This window comes from Crocuta crocuta, unplaced genomic scaffold (genome assembly GCF_008692635.1).
Source record: "Crocuta crocuta isolate KB4526 unplaced genomic scaffold, BGI_CrCroc_1.0 scaffold249, whole genome shotgun sequence".
NCBI classification, from domain to species: Eukaryota; Metazoa; Chordata; class Mammalia; order Carnivora; family Hyaenidae; genus Crocuta; species Crocuta crocuta.
Genome location: NW_027533262.1, coordinates 1,573,253 through 1,592,370, shown reverse-complemented (window position 1 = coordinate 1,592,370; position 19,118 = coordinate 1,573,253).

Below are 19,118 nucleotides of genomic sequence, written 5' to 3'. Positions count from 1 at the left end.
TTGATTTACACACTTAGAGTTATCATTAGCCTAATTCCAATATTGTGTCTCAGGGGCCCGAGAAGAGGGAGAGAAACAAGGAATGATCAACTGGTAAAGTAGTCAGAACACACTAATTACTCAATTTGCCACTGATTTGAGATAACCATAACTAATATAATAATAATGAAAAAGTCTGAAATATGCCAAGAATTTCCACAATGTGATACAGAAACATTGAGTAAGCAAATGCTATTAGAAAAATTATGCCAATTGACTAGCTCTGTGTAAGGTTGTAATAAACATTAACTATGTAAAAAAATGCAGGGTCTGTGAAGTGCAGAAATGCAAAGTGAAATAAAGCGAGGTGAAGAGATATGCTATGTTCATAAACAGAAAGACTAAATATTGCTAAAATGCAATTTTCCCTAAATTCCCTATATTTTCCTAAATTTCCCATAAAATTAACCTATAGATTTAAGGTAATTTCTATCAGAGTCCTAAAGATTTTTGGTTTGCATTGGAAAGATTTCCCTAAGGCTTAAAAGCAAATTCAAAGGATTTATAATAAACAAAGAAATAAATTGATAAAGAAGAACAAGGCTGAAGGACTTATATTAGTTGATTTCAAACATGCTAAATCTACAAAACTCAGGGTACTGTAGTATTGTTGTAAGTATAGTTATATCAATCAATAGAAGAGAATAAAGATTTCAGAGATAGGCCCTCCTATCTACGGTAAATTTATTTTTCAAAAAGAAAATAGGATAAGGATAATTCAATGGGGATAGGATAGTCTTTCCACAAATGAGTAGAAGCTTGAGTATCTTTAAGCAAAATGACCAGCCTTCCCTATAAACAATTAATAAAAAATGGAACAAATTTAAAAGTAAAACAAATTTTAAAATGGGACTTTCTTTAAATTAAAACCTTCTGCTCTTCAAAGATATTGGTAAGAGAATAAAAAAAGATACTATCGAGTAAAAGGAAATATGGAAGGAAGGAAGGAAGAAATGAAGGAAGGGGAGGGAGGGAGCAAAAAAGAAGGAAAGGAAAGGAAAAGAAAAAAAAAAGAAAAAGAAAGAAAGAAGGAGATTAAAGGAGAGAAAAGACAGACAGAAAAAGCCTTTCGTTACATAGATATAGATATAGATATAGATATATGGACTTTTATCCAGAATACATTAAAAAAAACTCTTACAACTAAAAAGATGACAAATGACCTAATAAAAAAAAATGAACATTCTTCAAGAAATAGGTACATGAGTTGACTCTTAATTAAAGAAGATACACAGATGGCAAACAAGCGCATGAAAGGATTCTTACAATCAGATCATTAGTTTTTAGGGTAATACAAATAAAAACATAAAGAGATAACACTACACTTTGCCTAGAATAGATCATTTACAACAGACTGACAATAAGGAATACAGTTGGGATCTGGAACAAGTGGAATTGTCATTCGTGTCTGATGGGAATTTTTAAATGGTAAGCCATTTTGTAAAACATGTGGAATATTTAGTGACTTAAACATATACTTAGCAAAGACCAAACATTTTTTACTCTCAGTTATCCAATAGAAATGAATTCTTATCTCTACAAAAACCTTACACAGAAATTTTCACAGAAGCAGCATCCATAACAGCCTCAAACTGGGAATTATTCAAATATTCATCCAGTCACAAACAGGTTTAAAAAACGAAAGGACACGTTCTTACAATAGAATACTACTTAGCATGAAGAAGAAACAAACTATTGATCTATATCCTAACTAGCCTTACAGAAATTTATCCTAATTAAAAGAAGAGAGAAGTTCCTCATTTTATAATGTCATGTTTATGAAATTTCTAGAAAAAGAAACACTGTAGCAACAACAATATCAGCATTAACTGGATCTGGTGGTAGGAGTGAAATACTGACTGTAAAGCGTTTTTAAAAAGACACTTTCTGGGTGTGACTTAATTATTTTAAAACTGTATTGTGATTATAGTCGCACAACCTTAAGAACTTATGGAAATTCACAGGACTATAAACCTAAGATTGGTGATGTTCTAGTTGAATGTAAATTATACTTCAGTTATCCTGAAAAAAATCGTTAAAGGGATATGGAACAATTGTTGTTAGGCTTCTTTCATACACTATTTGGAATAATCATTTTATTTTACCAATCATTCACATAAGTAGATATAAAGCTAATAAAAATGATGATATTTGGATAAGTTAATTTAGATTCTCTCTTACCTCATATGCACACTTATGTTGACAGAAAAGATCAGTTCAATTAACTAAAAATACTTTACATACAAAATAGATCCAGCTTAGTTATTACTGTTTCCAAGTTACATTTCTGTTTCTTTTTTTCTATTACAGCTGCAATTCAAACTAAAAATAGAGATTAAGCTGAATTCTATTCTCTAACGCCTTCTTTCGTTACTGCATCTGCCTCCAGTAAAAATTAATATGAATCATACACTGAGAACAAACATTTTGGAGTGCCTGAAAGAAAAATAAAGACATTTTCCTAGAATCTATATGAAGATTTAGGACATTGTTTGTGGGAATCAAATTAACCCAAACTGAACCTTCCAAAATGGAAGTTATTTTTAATAAGAAAAAGAAGACTCCTAAATAAAAATGCTCATTATCAAAGATTGCTTCTCTACACTAATTGCAAAAAACAAATTTTTAGGTGTATGTCCATGTAATATGAGTATATAACTTCCTGATCAGTTTTTTCTACAAGAAAATGAATGTGTTTAAATCCACCATTATATAATCCTGCTTGCCAAAGTGAGATCGTTTGTGTTTCAGCATCACAACTCTCTTATGACATTTGCAGTTGTGTTCTAAGTTCTCGTTCTCCAGTTTACTAAAAGAAACAATGACTCACCCTCATATGTGAAATTACTATTTTCTTGGTGACTATATTTAGCAAATGATATAATCATCCGCAAACAATATCTACAATAACAAAAATATTTATTCAATATTTATAGGCTAAGACCCATATACATTATTACACTTAATTCTCATATCAGTTTTTTGAGGTGAGTGATAGGAATTCCCCCAGTGAGTTTTCCCTAGTGGATACAAGGCATAATCTCAAGATCAGAAGTAGTGAAAGATAAATGGAGATGATTTTCTGTTGGAAAATAAATAAATCAGCTGGGTTATTTCTCCATATTTAGAGCAAATGCTTTTGATATTTGCACTCCAAATAAAGCAACAATTTATATATATGTATGGCAGGACTACAAAAAAGTAAATAAAAAGCACCCTTCAAATGTGCATCAGANTGGGCATGGAGGACACTTGTGGGGATGAGCACTGAGTCTTATGTGGAAACTAATTTGACAATAAACCATTTGTAAAAAAAAAATACTGAATAAAAATAGATCCATAAAACAAACAAACAAACAAACAAAAAAAAACAAATGTGCATCAGATCAAAATAAAGGGTAGCATCCCTGATAATTTTCAATTCGCCTGAAGGATAAGGACCCTGTCACCATACCCAGAAAACAAAGTGGCTGGTTAGGACACTATACATCCTGACAGCATGCCCTGTACCCAGCACTAATCCCTGCCAAGAATCATCACTACTGTTCTCCACACTCCCACATCCCCATACAATTGTCAGAGGCAGATCTCCTCTAAACAAAAACTAAAATTCACTACAAGAGGCAAAGAAATGTTTACTTTGGTTAAGGAAGTACACCTTAGTTACAGGTGATCATCATTTTTTTAAATTACCTTTTTAATGTTAATTTCTGAGAGAGGGAGATAGAGAGACAGAGTGTGAGTAGGGAAGGGGCAGAGAGAGAGGAGACACAGAATCCAAAGCAGACTCCAGTCTCTGAGCTGTCTGCACAGAGCTCCATGCAGTACTTAAACCTACGAACCATGAGATCATGACCTAAGCAGAAGTTGGATGCTTAACTGACTGAGCCACCTAGGCACCCCAGGTTATCTTCATTTTAATCTTCAAAAAAAAAAACTAACAGTAAATCAAAGATCAACCAAAATTCAGATAATCCAATTACTAAAGAGGGACATCAAATCCACCATAAAACAGTTAAGTGCTGAAGAACTAATAGAAGACATTGAAGAATATTTAAATGATATAGAAGATATTATCTACATAGATTGCATTTCCCCAAAAAAGTGCTGTTACACAAAAAGAAAATAATCTCAAGAGTCCCAAATTAAAATATAATTGTCAAAATTTAGGGGGGGGTCTATAGCCAAATAATAATGGAATGCATGCCTTTAAGATTAGTGAGCACAAGGATGTAGCTGAGTGATTCTCCAGAAATCAGTCCACATAAACAAAGATGTAGGATTCATTAGATAACTTTTTAGAAATTTGAAGACTAGATTTATGAGTTCCACAGTCTAGCAGTAATTCTAGAGACAAGAGAGAGTAGGAAAAAGAAGATATTTGAAAATAAGTGATACATGAAATTTACTCCGAATCAAGACAATTGATAGATCGAAGGGATTTTCTGAGCTACAATGAATTGAAAGGATGTGATGTTCACACTGTTCACACACACACACACACACACACACACACACACACACACACACACATTCATGTATTAGAACTCTCTAACGGCATTTTTCTGGATCTATGACTGAGTCTCTCTATGCCCTAATATACAACCTTCATTTTTCAGTCTCTAAAGAGTTGTTCCAACAACTCTGCTACCTCAGCAGGTGTCATGGTGTTGGAAAGCTTGAAATGTTAGTATATCTAAATCTAGACAATGCCAACAGGGGTTGCTAACCTAGGCTGACTGATAATTAGGTGCTTCTCGTAACTGGTTCACTGTTCAGTGAAACCAGTTAAGGACAATGGTGTTCTAATGCTAAAATAGAAATATAATTTTTATGCTCAAAATACTGGATATTTAGTACACATTTGCCATCTGAAGTTTTATAAACTATGTCATTTTCTTAGGAAGCATATTAGAAATTACTTCTTTTGTTTTTTAATTAAAATGAGCCATTTTTCATTCCCACCAAAACATATGAGACTTTCAATTGCTTTACATTATTGCCAAAATTTATACCATTGTTAAATTTGTCTTGTTTCACACTCTTGCCAAAACTTTCTATTGTCTGTTTGTTAAATTTGCTTTGTTTTAAAATTTAGCCACTCTTGGTTTTCATATTTAATTATGACATTAATTTTAATTTTAAAAATGATTAATGATGTTGGTCATCTTTTCATGAACTATATGCCATCTGTAGGTATTATTTGATCACTTAACTAAGTGCAAATTTTGCCCATTTTTAATTAGTTTGTTTGCTATTTACTGAGTTTTGAGAGTGCTTTATGTATTCTAGATACAAATCCTTTATCAGAAGTACGATTTTAAAACATTTCTCCCAACTTGTGATTTTGCTCTCCTTTCTTTTAACGGTGCCTTTTGAAGAGCATAAGTTCTTAATTTTGATGAAGTATAATTTATAATTTTTGATGGATCATACTTTTGGTGCTATATCTAAGAAATACTTGCTTAACCAAGATCACAAAGATTTTTCTCTTGTTTCCTTCTAGAAATTTTAAGATTTCAGATATTATATTTTGTTGTATGATCAATTTCTTAAAGGTTTCATGGGATGCAATGTAAAACATTCATAGTTAGATAAAAATTTAACCTTTCCCCAGTAAATAACATTATTCCATATATTGCTAACTGTAAAATTTTGTCTGGCACTGATGGCCAGTTTTAGATATCCAGTAATTGACAACCATATGGAGGATAATAAAGCTGCCCTTTACAGCTTGCACTGGTGTAAAGCACGGTGTTCTTTAGAGACCAGTATCAATCAGTAAGACTACTTCCTTATTTTTATTCTAAAAAGCTGTCACTGAGGGAATGATCAATCACTAATAGTGTTATGTGTTCATTCATTTAAATAGGCTCTACACCCAACATAGAGTTTGAACTCATGTATGCCACCTTCAATTAAAAGTCCCATACTCTACCAACTAAGCCATCCAGGAACCCCTTAACAGTTCTTTTAGTGTATAATGTAAGTATTGAATCTAAAACTGAAAAGGATTACGGGGCACCTGGGTGGCTCAGTCGGTTAAGTGTCAGACTTCGGCTGAGGTCATGATCTCATGGTTTGTAGGTTTGAGCCCCGTGTCAGGCTCTGTGCTGACAGCTAGCTCAGAGCCTGGAGCCTGCTTCTGATTCTGGTACTCTCTCTCTCCCTGACCCTCCGCTGCTCATGCTGTCTCTTTCTCTCTCTCAGAAATAAATAAAACATTTTAAAAAAGAATAAAAAAAGATAAAACTGAGAAGGATTAGAAAAAAGAATTAAGATTAATGATTGTGAGATGTAAATATAGTACCATAGGAATATCTCCCATATCCCAGCTATAATACAGTCTCAGATTTAATAGTAGTAATTTGAAGATAATCTACAGAAAAGAATAAAGACAATCCTTAGGAAACAATACTACTACCCTTGCAATTGTTTTGTGAGTTGTATTCTGGTTTTATACAATGAACAGATCTTTGTTTAAATTTAACTTTGCTAAATTAACTTAAATTACAAATGTAATCAACATCCTAGCATTACAATAGAATAACCATAATTACTGCTTTTGTATCAACACTTAATCATGCAATAACTGAAAGCTAGTGAGGAAGTGTTTCAATGGTTGTTTTCTTTCCCAGATCTGCAAGTCAGAGATAAAATAATTGGAATAAAAACCTCCCTGATTCTTCGAAACTTATGTAATATATTTCCTAATCAACCATGTGCAACATGGAAGAAAAAATAATTGTGAACCTTTGTCTGACTGTAAGAAGTCTTAACTTTTTTTTTTTTTTTTTATTTAAAGCACATACCTGATGGGGGAAGATAAAAAATATAATATGCTGCATTTGTCTGAGTCTTTTAATGATTTCTTTTGAAATCACTTCTTTCCAAATTTTTATATGTTTGATAGGCTTAACTACATTTCTATTTAAAACTCCCCAGATATATAGAACTAACCTATTTTATGTAAAGAGGAACTACTGTAAACTTGGATAATAAGGCTTATCACTTATTGTCTTAATTTTTGTTTGGTTGTTTGGTTTTTCTTTTTCCTTTGAAATAGAACATTTCATTTCTTATTTCTCATATATATATCATGCTCTTATTTCTCACTTGTCTGGTTTTTTGCTGTTGTTGTTGTTGTTGTACTATAATGTACACACACATACACCTCTTCTTTTCCACTTTGTTTCACAACCAAATGGGAAATAAAACAACTAAGCACAAAAATATCTCCCCCTCCCTTAGGTTGGCAGTTTTCCTTATTTATGTACATTTGAGCTTTTTTATATTAAACCCGTGATTTTGGCAAACTTACCTATATAGTAACTGATGATACTATGTTGTCTCTCCCATGGGACAGATTGGTTTAAAACTTCTAGGGAAGTTGGCTTTACCCCACAAGGAAGCGGCTGGGATTAACATGGACAGGGTGTTGGGTTTTGTTTTTTTAATTTTTCCTTCCACCTTACCATTAAAATAAGTGCCTCTTCCTCTTTTGAGAGGACTGAAGGAGGGAAAGGAGAAATGCCAGAATTGATATACTAATGGGCTAACTTTACTTTGAAGGAAACATCAAATGTGGGGAAAAAATTCTCTTAGTTTTCTCACCTAAACAATGGGAAATACAATCAAGCAGAAAATATTTGACATTATGGCATTATTTAGAAGATTGTTAAACCGCAATCAATAAGTGGAGGTTAATAACAGGACTCCTGCCATTCAGAAGATGTTTCATGGGTTAGGTGTAAGCACATGTAGAGGTTTTTATTAGCCATCAAGAAACCACTAGGCCAGGGCTAGGATATAATGAGGCATTCCTCCAGAACAAAATACAAGGCGGCACCAAACAGTGATCAGATAAATGACATTTTAATGCAATGTTTAAAAAACTCAAATCAATGCAGAAATCCATGATGAATAATTTATATCAAAAGATTAAGATAGGATCTGTTGTCTGGGCCACCATGAGATATGTAGTAAAATATATAAGACTTAAAGGCTGGCAATACCAAGTGTTGTCAAGAATGTGAGGCAACTAGGACTTTGTTAAGGAAACTTCTTAGAAAGATTAGAAACTTTTTAATAGTTGCTATTAAGGTTAAACATACACTTAACCCTATAACTCAGCAATGTTCTTGGTATATCCCAAGAAAAACAAAACCATATTTCTACTGAATGTTTATCAGCAAAAGAAAGGATCACCAATGTCATATTCATAACATGCAATTTTCACAGAAATTTCGTGGAGGAAAAAATTATCAACAAAAGATTAGACATTATATGATTCTATTTATATAAAACTCAACAGGAAAAAACAACTTATAGTGGCAGAAATTAAACAAACACAAAAATACAAATATATGCCCATTTGGGGGTATTACCTGGAAAGTGGTTGACAGAAATTGGTAGCATGATGAAAAAAATGTTTTTCTTGATCTGAGAGTGTGCATTTGCCAAACGCATTAATGGGCTCCACGCTGAGTGTGGTGTATGTTTGGGATTCTCTTCTCTCCCTTTCTCTCTGTTCCTCCCCTAATCTCTCTCTCCTTCTCTGTCTCTCTCCCTCTCTCTCTCTGTCTCTCCCTCTCTCTCTTTCTCCCTCTCTCTCTTTCTTTCTCTTTCTCTCTCAAAATAAATAAGCATTAAAAAAGTATTTTATTCCATGATTAAGGTCAATTATTTGTATTACACATAAATGTACCTCAATTTCAAAAGAGAGGGGGGAAAAAGAAGACCAGAGTAGCATTTAATCATTTTTCTTCATTATCAGCTTTATAAGGAACAGTTTTAGACATTTTGTTACCTAATTGTCCCCATAGAAATTTTAATGCCACAAATATATATATTTACATATTTTCCATATATCTATGCTTTAGATATAAGAAGAGTAACATTTTTAAATTTCCTCAGCAATAACTCATTTTTACTTGCTTAGGGTCAATGTTGCCCTCATTGAGAATGAATGGACTGGAATTAAGTGGGTTTCACAGGTTTTCTGAATCATCAAAGTGATAATTAAAAATTAATCATAATTCCCCTATTCTAGGTACCCAAATGAAAAATTGGTCCAATAATAAAGTATTTAGTGAGGAAAAAAATTAACTTCCTTGAAAAGTACAGGTAAGAGAACTGTGAATATATTGAAAGTATCATTTACAAATTTAGGACGTATATTAAATATAAAAAATGCATAAATATTTTATAGACAGAAAAGATAATTGATTTTATTCCTCAAAGTCATCTGCTTTAAGCATTCTGATTTTTTTAAAATTTTTAATGCTTTATTTATTTTTGAGAGAGAGATAGAGACAGTGTGAGCAGGGGAGGGTCAGAGAGAGAGGGAGACACAGAATCCGAAGACAGGCTTCAGTCTCTGAGCTGTCAGCAGAGAGACTGATGCGGGGCTCGAACCCACTAACCGTGAGATCATGACCTGAGCTGAAGTTGGACGCCCAACCAACTGAGCCACCCAGGTGCCCCTAAACATTCTGATTTTTTAACTGACAGTTTTTTCTACTTTAGAAATGATATCTCAAGCAAAGTAGAGGAGAATATCTTGACAGAAAATGGTTTCTTTAATTTGCTTCAACAGGTTTCAATCTTTATTTTTTTTCTCTTTTCTCTATTGGAATCTTACTTGAATTTTTTTTTCCTAAATGAAAAAAGCTCTTGCAACTTATACAAGCTTTTGCTTAGAGCTGGATATATGCCAGAAATATAAATGAAGTTTTTCTTTTACCACTTGTTTATAATAAATAGCTTTAGCAACTCAGTGATCATCAGTTATAATTGAATATTTATTCCAGATTTTTCTTTTATTATTTGAATTCTACGTGACCGGCAAAGATATATTTTAAAGTTGTAAGTCATAGTATGCTGGCATATCAGGCAAATGAATGTTTGATGGGGTGTGCTAATGTGAGCTAAAAATAAAATCCCATCTGTTCACCTTTCAAACTACACTGCATCAGTACCCTGCATATTGCATACAACATAATCTAATGAAACAAAAATAAAAATTTCTGTATTTTTATCTATATCTAACAGTAAAAGCAGGCTACTCTGAAGAGGGGACAATTCATATATGATTCCCTTGAAAGCAATAAATTTGTGTATTTGTCATGATAAGCTGAACATAAAAGTAAACAATTACGGTGACTGTTTTAGGTCCAAGAAAATAAAATACTTAAGAATGTATACCATAAGGGGCACCTGGGTGGCTTAGTCGGTTAAGCGTCCGACTTTCGCTTAGGTCATGATCTCGCAGTTTGTGGGTTCGAGCCCCGCGTCGGGCTCTATGCTGACTGCCAGCTCAGAGCCTGGAGTCCGTTTCAGAGTCTGTGATTCCCTCTCTCTCTGACCCTACCCTGCTCATGCTGTCTCTCTCTCTCTCCTAGAAATAAATAAAAAACATTAAAAAAAAAAAAAAAGAATGTATACCATAAATGTTCGGTCATTTTTGCGAATTGTTTGAATAACATAATACATTTCAAATGAGGTATATACCGATATACTTTTCACATATAGAATAATTAACAACTAGAAAATACATATCCATTGCTTATGAATTACATATCCTTGCTTATGCTACGTAGCTAAGTAAACCTTATTGCTTCATTTATTTTCCTTTTACAATTAGTCTTCATAGCACAACTATTCCTAAATTTTCTATGCCACAAATGTTTTTGTTTTGCTTTACTAAACAAACAAGGCTGATGATAAGAAAAAAAATATTCTGGCAGCGCCTGGGTGGCTCAGTCGGTTAAGTATCTGCATCCTACTTCAGCTCAGGTCATGATCTTGGGATCTGTGAGTTCCATCCCCACCTTGTGCTCTGTGCTGACAGCTCAGAGCCTGGAGCCTGCTTCGGATTCTGCGTCTTCTCTCTTTCTGCCCCTCCCCCATTCACACTCTGTCTCTTTCTCTCAAAAATGAATAAAAGTAAAAAAAAAAATAAAAAAAGTTCTTGCAATCCCACATGTTGTTTAATGTAATTCAATAATGCACTTTTGTTAAAAACATTCTTAAATTAATATTTAGTATTTAATATTTGCTGTGGATATTTTATTATTCCATGATCAGGAGACAAATTTAAAGCCAGGTATCTAAACCTCTTTCCCCTATTTAGCTTAACACATTCTGATGTCTTTTATTCAATATGGAGATCAACGATTATTACTCAGAGTGTTCCATTTTGAGATATTACACTATTCAGTGTGTGTGTAAGATAGTAATTTCTGTTTTATACCCAATATTCTACTTGATGGCTATATATAAGTATATATATACACACACATATGCTATCTATATATATATTTATTATATATGTATATACACACATGTATATATATACACACACGCACATATATGTATATATATAAATATTTTGTCTCTTGAGGCAGAATTTTTTTCCTTTGCAATGGTGACTGTATTCCATTTTTTGTCTTTGACAGAATAGCTATAATATTTTCTAGATTCCTTCCCTTGGATGTGCCTACTCGTTAACAGAAAGATATTTTAATCAAAATTAAATTTAGATGAAAACATACAGAATATTGCCCCTGCTCTCTAGTAATAGACTCCAAAGCACCTGTTCTTAGCCTATGCTTCTGTATGACTTCCTGGTTCCTCACATAATATTGCTTTAACTATATAATTTTATTTCTATACTCTTACCTAACCCATTTGTTTGATGGCTAAGTTTGACTATCTGGTTTGACAGAGTACCCATATAATTTATTACGCAATCAAGGATACTTTAACAAGTAAAATGGAACAGACATATTAAATAAACTGGAAAAGAAGCATAAATCAGGACTGTCTTGGAAAAACTCAGATAAATAATCAATTCAAACTATGATTGCATTAGGACAGGATTTCTGGTATCTGTCCTTTATCCCCATACACTGATGCCATCTGAGACCTGGTACTTCTCTTGACTCAGGGGGGCACTGAGTAATCTACCTTTATGGTTCCATCAGGAAAGTTGGTTATAATGCCTCTCAAATTATCACTTATTTACCACTTTCCCATTCTATATCCAGAGATCTTCAGGTCTGGGCATTTGGGTGGCTCAGTCTGTTAAGCATCACCTGACTTTGGCTCAGGTCATGATCTCATGGTTCCTGAGTTCGAGCTCCATGTTGGGCTCTGTGCTGACAGCTCAGAGCCTGGAGCCTACTTCTGTGTCTCCCTCTCTCTTTGCCCCTCCCCCACTCACCCTCTGTCTCTCTCTTTCTGTCCCTCTGTCTCTCTTTCTCTCTCTCAAAAAGAAATAAACACTTAAAACAATTTCAAAGAAATCTTAGGTCAATTTACCCTCTAAATAGAACATATCTTCAGTGCTGATTTAGACTCTTCTGCCAGCTTTCAGCTATGTTCAAAACTCTAAAACTTATTTATTTCTTCATCTCTGGAAATTTTGAGGAACTAATAGATAAATCCCTATTATGCTGTACTTCTTTGAAAAGATTCTCAATGTGGGATGATTTTTTCCCAAGCAAATTTTATAAATTTATATTAAAGGAAAATATTTATAAAATAAAGGAGGTGTCATTATTGAAAACTCATTATCTATTTTATATGAGTATCATGGATTTCATATTTTTTTAGGATTTAAGTAAAGTATAATCAAGTTGTAAACAAACCAAGATGGAACTGACTGAACTCCTGAGTCTCTTTGAGTGCAATTCTTAGCAAGAACTGATAAGCATTTAACAAGAATTTTTAGTGTTTTGGTAAAAGTGGCAATATTTCAAGGCAATAAATTTTGAAATTAAGGCCATAAAAGTAAATAATTTGAATCTAATATTTCATGAAATACAACACAAACAACTAAGGCTTCCTAATCAAAGAAGAGTGGGAATTTAGGCAAATATTTCTGACTGGCTAGACAATATTATTACATAATTATAGCATCAGAAAACTACTATCAAATGAATAATAATATTTTAGTAGATAATCTAAAGATTTTCTGGATATAAGAACTAAATTGAGAAGAAGTGCATGTGAATAGAAACAACCATATTTTTTTAAAAGGACTATAACTTATAATACAATTTAGCATTCAATGTACAAGTTAACATTTTTAGGAACAGAGCATAGCAGTTTTAAAGGATATATATTACATTTCCACCTAGAGTTGGCATATATTACATATTTACAGCTTCGTTGTAAGACTTTTAAACTCAAGAGTCACTTATTTTTCACTCCTCGTTTGCTCTTAAGGTAGATGGACACATATCAGCACCACACGGCTATTTAAAAAGTGGTGCTTAATGAAGGTTCAAATGCCAGAGCCAGTGCTGTCTTGTGATAATATCTTTCAAGTAAGAAGTTTCAATAATCTGTAGTTTTTTGTTTACTAAAAGTTCAGGGTTTTTTTTTCCCCCAAAAGTAGTAGAATTTTAGTAGGATATGACTGATGTTATTTGAGACTGTGCTCTTTGAAGTGAATCCACCTCCTTATTACTATCCTATTGGGTTCAGCCTTTCCTCTATCTTACTGGGTGGGTCTTATTTTATTTAGTAAGCCTGTATCTTCTTTCAAATTTCTGTACCTTTTTTCTTCAACTTATCAAGTGTCAACTACCCTGGAAACCCAGACAATTTACAGTGATTTGAGGACTCTTAACCTTGTATCATTTTCTTCTCTCACTGTTTTGATAAGAGCAATTAGAATTGATTGCCAAGAAGGTTCTATTAAAGAGTTGTTTAAGAGCGCTTTCTTTTTACACAAGATTCATTGTGTTGAAAAGAATAGGCTTATTAAAATTATCACTTATATCGTTTACAGCATTTTAGTCAGCACAATAGATAAAATCATGTTGTTGGAGACAACTCATTAGCTAAACAAGATCTGACCATAAGTACTGGACAGTTCATTTAGCATGCAAGGATTGTTTCCCATTAAATAATACCCTTAAGAGGAAAAGCTTTCCCTAAAAAAATGTATACATATGGAAAGATTCTGCTGTATTAAAACATAATTTAACAAACCAATACATGTATATATATGTTCTTACCTCATTTAATTAAATAAAAATTTTTACACCAGTAAAGTTTTATGTTTTGTTTGCTTCTTCTTTGAAGCCACGAATTGATATTTTCTATCTTAATGAATGTGGAAAGTAGTAAAATGCCACGAATTGATATTTTCTATCTTAATGAATGTGGAAAGTAGTAAAATTAAAGTCTAATGATATGTGCTTATTTTTCAATTGGACCCCTTTTTAAAATTTTATTTATTTTCTTTTAGTTTATTGTCAAGTTGGTTTCCATATAACACCCAGTGCTCATCCCAATAAGTGCTCTCCTCCATGCCCATCACCCCCTTCCCCTTTTCCCCACCCCATCAGCCCTCAGTTTGTTCTCAGTATTCAAGAGTCTCTCATGGTTTGCCAAACTCCTTTTGATGTCATGGATTACTATCCAACATAAAGTGATTGATTACTTGACTAGAATTGAAATAATGCTATGTTATTCCTGGATGTGAATTCTATCAAATTTGCTAGCCTCAAACTCCAGAAAATTGGATATTTTGTGTGTTTAAATTGAAGGGAAACAACTTTTCATATTGTCCAGAACCAACCAGCCTTTTAGTGAAACTATGGTTTGGGACACTGTTTGGCAGAATGTTTAAGTTTGCTAGTGAATACTGCAGATTGATGCATATTATCTTAACAGGTCTGAATATTTAGTCCAAATGTGTGCATGCTTGATGTGACTACAGTCATATAAAGACAATGGGACATATATACATGCTTTTGCATATATGTATGAGTAACCATGGATTTGCTAAAGTTGCATTTTATGACCCTGGGACAGAGTGCACTCAGAGCTAAAAGATCCATCTTTGAACCTGTTAAAAATCTATTTATAGTACATTTTGTGGGGGGTGGTGCCTGGGTGGCTCAGTTGGTTAAACATCTGACTCTTGATTTCAGCTCAGATCATTATCTCACTATTTGTGAAATTGAGCCTCATGCTGGACTCTGCACTGTCAGTTGGGGATTCTCTCTTCCTTTCTCTCTGCCTCTCCCTCATTCTATTTTTCAAAATAAATAAGTAAACATTAAAAAAATAATACATTTTCTGTACTCAGTGCATGGTAGTAGATAAAATTTTAGATTGAGTGTGAATTAGAGATCTGAACTATCTGAAATCTTTACTCCGTTTTTAGATACTACCTGACATATGATGAGTCATTAAATTACTGTATGGTTTATTTCACATGCATAGTAAAATAAGTTTATAGTAAATATATAGAAAAATTATTTCTCTATTTTGAATTTTTATAATTTTCTATAGCAAAAAAAAATCCTCTTCAACTTCTCTACTGTAATTGAATTTCTTCTAGGGTTGGATTAGAAAATGATCCTCTGTGGTCATCAGCATAGAAAGTAAAATTAGAAATCTCCATGAGGGAATATGGAAAAATATGGATAAAAATAACAGAACGAAACAAAACAAACAAAAAACAGGAATTCAACTACCAGCATTACCATCTCCTTACTTGAGCATAGATTTCACCTAATATTTCTAACTTTAATGTAATGCAATAAGTTGACAGGATGAAAAGCATTCAAAAAAAGTCCAATGCCTGTCAATGTTTAAATGTAAATTAATCTTATACTGTGAATTTTATTTGAATCTATTTTTTAAAAAAGCAGTGACAATGATAACATTTACTTGAGTGCATACCATGTGACAATGATTGTGTTAACAAGGTCAATTTCACTTAATCCTCAGAACAATCCTATGAAACTGATTATATTAGTAACCTGGAAACAGACTTCAGTTTTAAAAAGAGTGGTACTTCTGGGGTGCCTGCGTGGCACAGTCGGTTAAGTGTCCGACTTCAGCTCAGGTCATGATCTCACGGTTCGTGGGTTCAAGCCCTGCATTGGGTTCTGTGCTGACCCCTAGCTCAGAGCCTGGAGACTGTCTTCAGATTCTGTGTCTCCCTCTCTCTCTGATCCTCCCCTGTTCACGCTGTCTCTCTCTCTCTCTCTCAGAAATAAATAAAACATTAAAAAAAATTTAAAAAGTGGTACTTCTAATACAAAAAAAATAATCTCATAAGATTATAGATATAGAAAGTCTCTATCAATTTCTCTGCCTGTAGGCTTGACTCTACATAAAACATCCTACAAACATTAAAATGCATCACTTTTCAAAAAAAAAAACCTTAAGGGAAAGCAATTAACTTTTTCTCCCTTAAGCAAGCTTGACTATCAGCAAATTCTTTTCTCTTGTCTTCAACCTTTTCTATCCTATTCTAAAACTATTGCTTTTCTAGCTTTCTTGGAAATATAAAATACCCATTAACATATTCCATGTGATAAATTGTCATACTTATAAAGACAATTTTTAAATACTGATGCAGAGAGTGTTAATTGTGATAATTTGGCAACACTGCTTCCATTTAATCTAGTGGCAAAAATAGCTCACTAATGAGAATTAGGTAAGAGAATGTAAATCCTGGTGAAGAGTTATAGATACTTTTAACTAGTTTTAGTAATGAAAATGGAGACAGTAATAATCATGGCATATGGTTCTACTAATAAATGACCTGAAGGGAAGGCAGAGGTGGAAGGCTAAGGGAGAGGCTTAAGTCCACATAATAATGTGGGGATTAGGGATACAAAATCTATGGTGTTGGATATCCCACACAGCAACAGTCCAATCTCCTTGCTTGTCTCTTCCCATCTCAGATTTGTTATTTTGTCAGATTTTTGTTTTGCTTTTTCTATTTGTTTTGAGGAACAAATACTATTGAAGCCTCTATTGTTCCATCCTATACATTTCCTTTCTTGTTTCATAGTTTCTAAAGGTAGGCATAAACATTAGGAAAGGAAAATTGTGGTTGCAAGAAACTTTTTTTATTTTACTGTATGGGGCTATATCCAAAGCATCCGTTCCCTTTAATATTATTAATCAAAATGTATTCTGGTTCAGCTATGAGAAAGTGTCGCTAATAAGCATTGCTTTATTTCTAAGTAAATTGTAGTATCTTTAAAAATTTCCTTTATACATTTTACCTAAAGTGAAGATTAAGTAACATTATGTATAAATACACACATATATATCTGTTAATATTTTACAGATATAGTTTACAGTAAATATTTTACTGATCATTAAACCATAGTTTTCTTATAAAACTAAAAATAAGAGGAAATGATAAAATAAAAACTGAAAATAAGACATTTGCAAATGGTCCCTGTGCTAAAGTGGGAGAAGAACTCCACCATTTTAAAATATTAAGGAACTGACACAAAAAAAGAGACTCTTCAATGACAAAACCAAAATTCTGTAACAATAAAATTGTATTTCAGTAATATTTTACAGAGTTGCTTTGAATATCTACAACAAAAAGAATTAAAATGATTGACCTAAGTATTAAATTTAACTTGGGAGAATATAAGTCAACAGAAAATGGCAGGATGGAATTATTAAAAATAGAGTTAATGAAATAGAAGAAAAAAATAGTTGAATAAAAAAATGTGAAAATCTGATCCCATAGAAACCTAGCAATTCATCCACAAACCCTTAGCAATTCTAGTTTAGGTAAGGAAAAAGAAGTATATACTACTGAGAATAAGAAATTATTATCCTAATCATAGATGATATCAAAATTGCCACCTAGACAATAAAATTTAAAATCTAAAGAAAATATTTTTTCAGAATATAAATTGCCAAAACTGACAAGTGAAGATGTGAGTATTATAAACTATAGAATTCAGCAAATACTCACTAGTGAAAACCAGAGAACCATCATTGACTTAATGAAGTGAGGGTCTTAAATGCCACTTCTCATTTTGGGAGACCAAGAGTTTTCTAGAGACGGTGGTTACAGAGTTAGAAGGTCTGCCATTCATACTGTTTTTGGGTTGACACTGGTTCTTCAAAAGTTTCACTTAAGAAGCATAAACTTTTCAGGAGTGCTTATCCTATCCCACACAAAACCACAATTTACCCAATAAGAGCAGCCGCAAGGCTTTGTTTCTCTATTATCATAGGTCTAGCTAAATCCAGTATCAGCAAGTCCTACTAGAAATTCAATACTCTGGTCAAGATTACTTGAGGCATTTTTTTCAGGTCAATCAAGCAAGCAGTAAGTTTTAATGAGTACACACAGATGTAGCCTCCTTCCTGAGTTTTTCTTAGTTCTAAATCTTACCCTCCTGTAAACAGTTCTTATAATCTGTTATGAAGAGACCTGCTATCAAGTTCCTTCCTAACAGAGTTCAGATTTCTGTTGCAGGAGTAAATCCCTGTATACAAATATATAACAAAATTATTCTGTACACTCTCACTTTCAAGATGCCACAGTTAGTGTTAGGGGCAAGAAATAACAGGCAAGCGATTTTTGGCTGTGGCCATTGTCCCAAATTATCTGTCCAAGTTGCTGTTCCTAGAACCTAGTTAAGTTGAACAAATGTGGGTAAAATGCTTAGGATTTATGCAGAGTTGCTAGGAACAGCCAAGGAAAAATAACAACAATGCATTTAAAATGCATTTATGCTCACATCTTATGTATACAAGAAACTCTTCTGGTATTCTATATAGTATTTTTGATTGGCTAGTCTCTAACTACATAGGTTTTAAATGCAAGCTGATTTCCCAATGTGAGAAGATGAAAGAGGTTCTGTGAGCTCTCTCTACCTTTAGGTTTACAATAACAAATAAATGACATCTAGACAGGATGAGTAAAAAGTTGCAATCTACCAGAGCTTTCCCAAAGAGAAGATACAACATTATGCCACTTAGGGGGAAATAACCATCTGTCCTTATCTTTGTGTGTGTAGTAAACTTCTGCCATGTTTAAGAATTCTTTATAATCTACAAATCAAAATTTCTGAAAGACCTGTAGAAGGGACAGGATACATTCATTGTAAAACAAATGATACCTAAGATTTTTTTTATGCATTCAGAATGAAAAGAAAAATTGTCATGATGGAATATATGTCATTTTGGGAAAAAAAAAAGATTTTGGAATAAATCTCGAAACATTGTGGATTTAACTTAATCTGATTATATTTTAAATATACTCTTACTGATTTTTTTTTAAA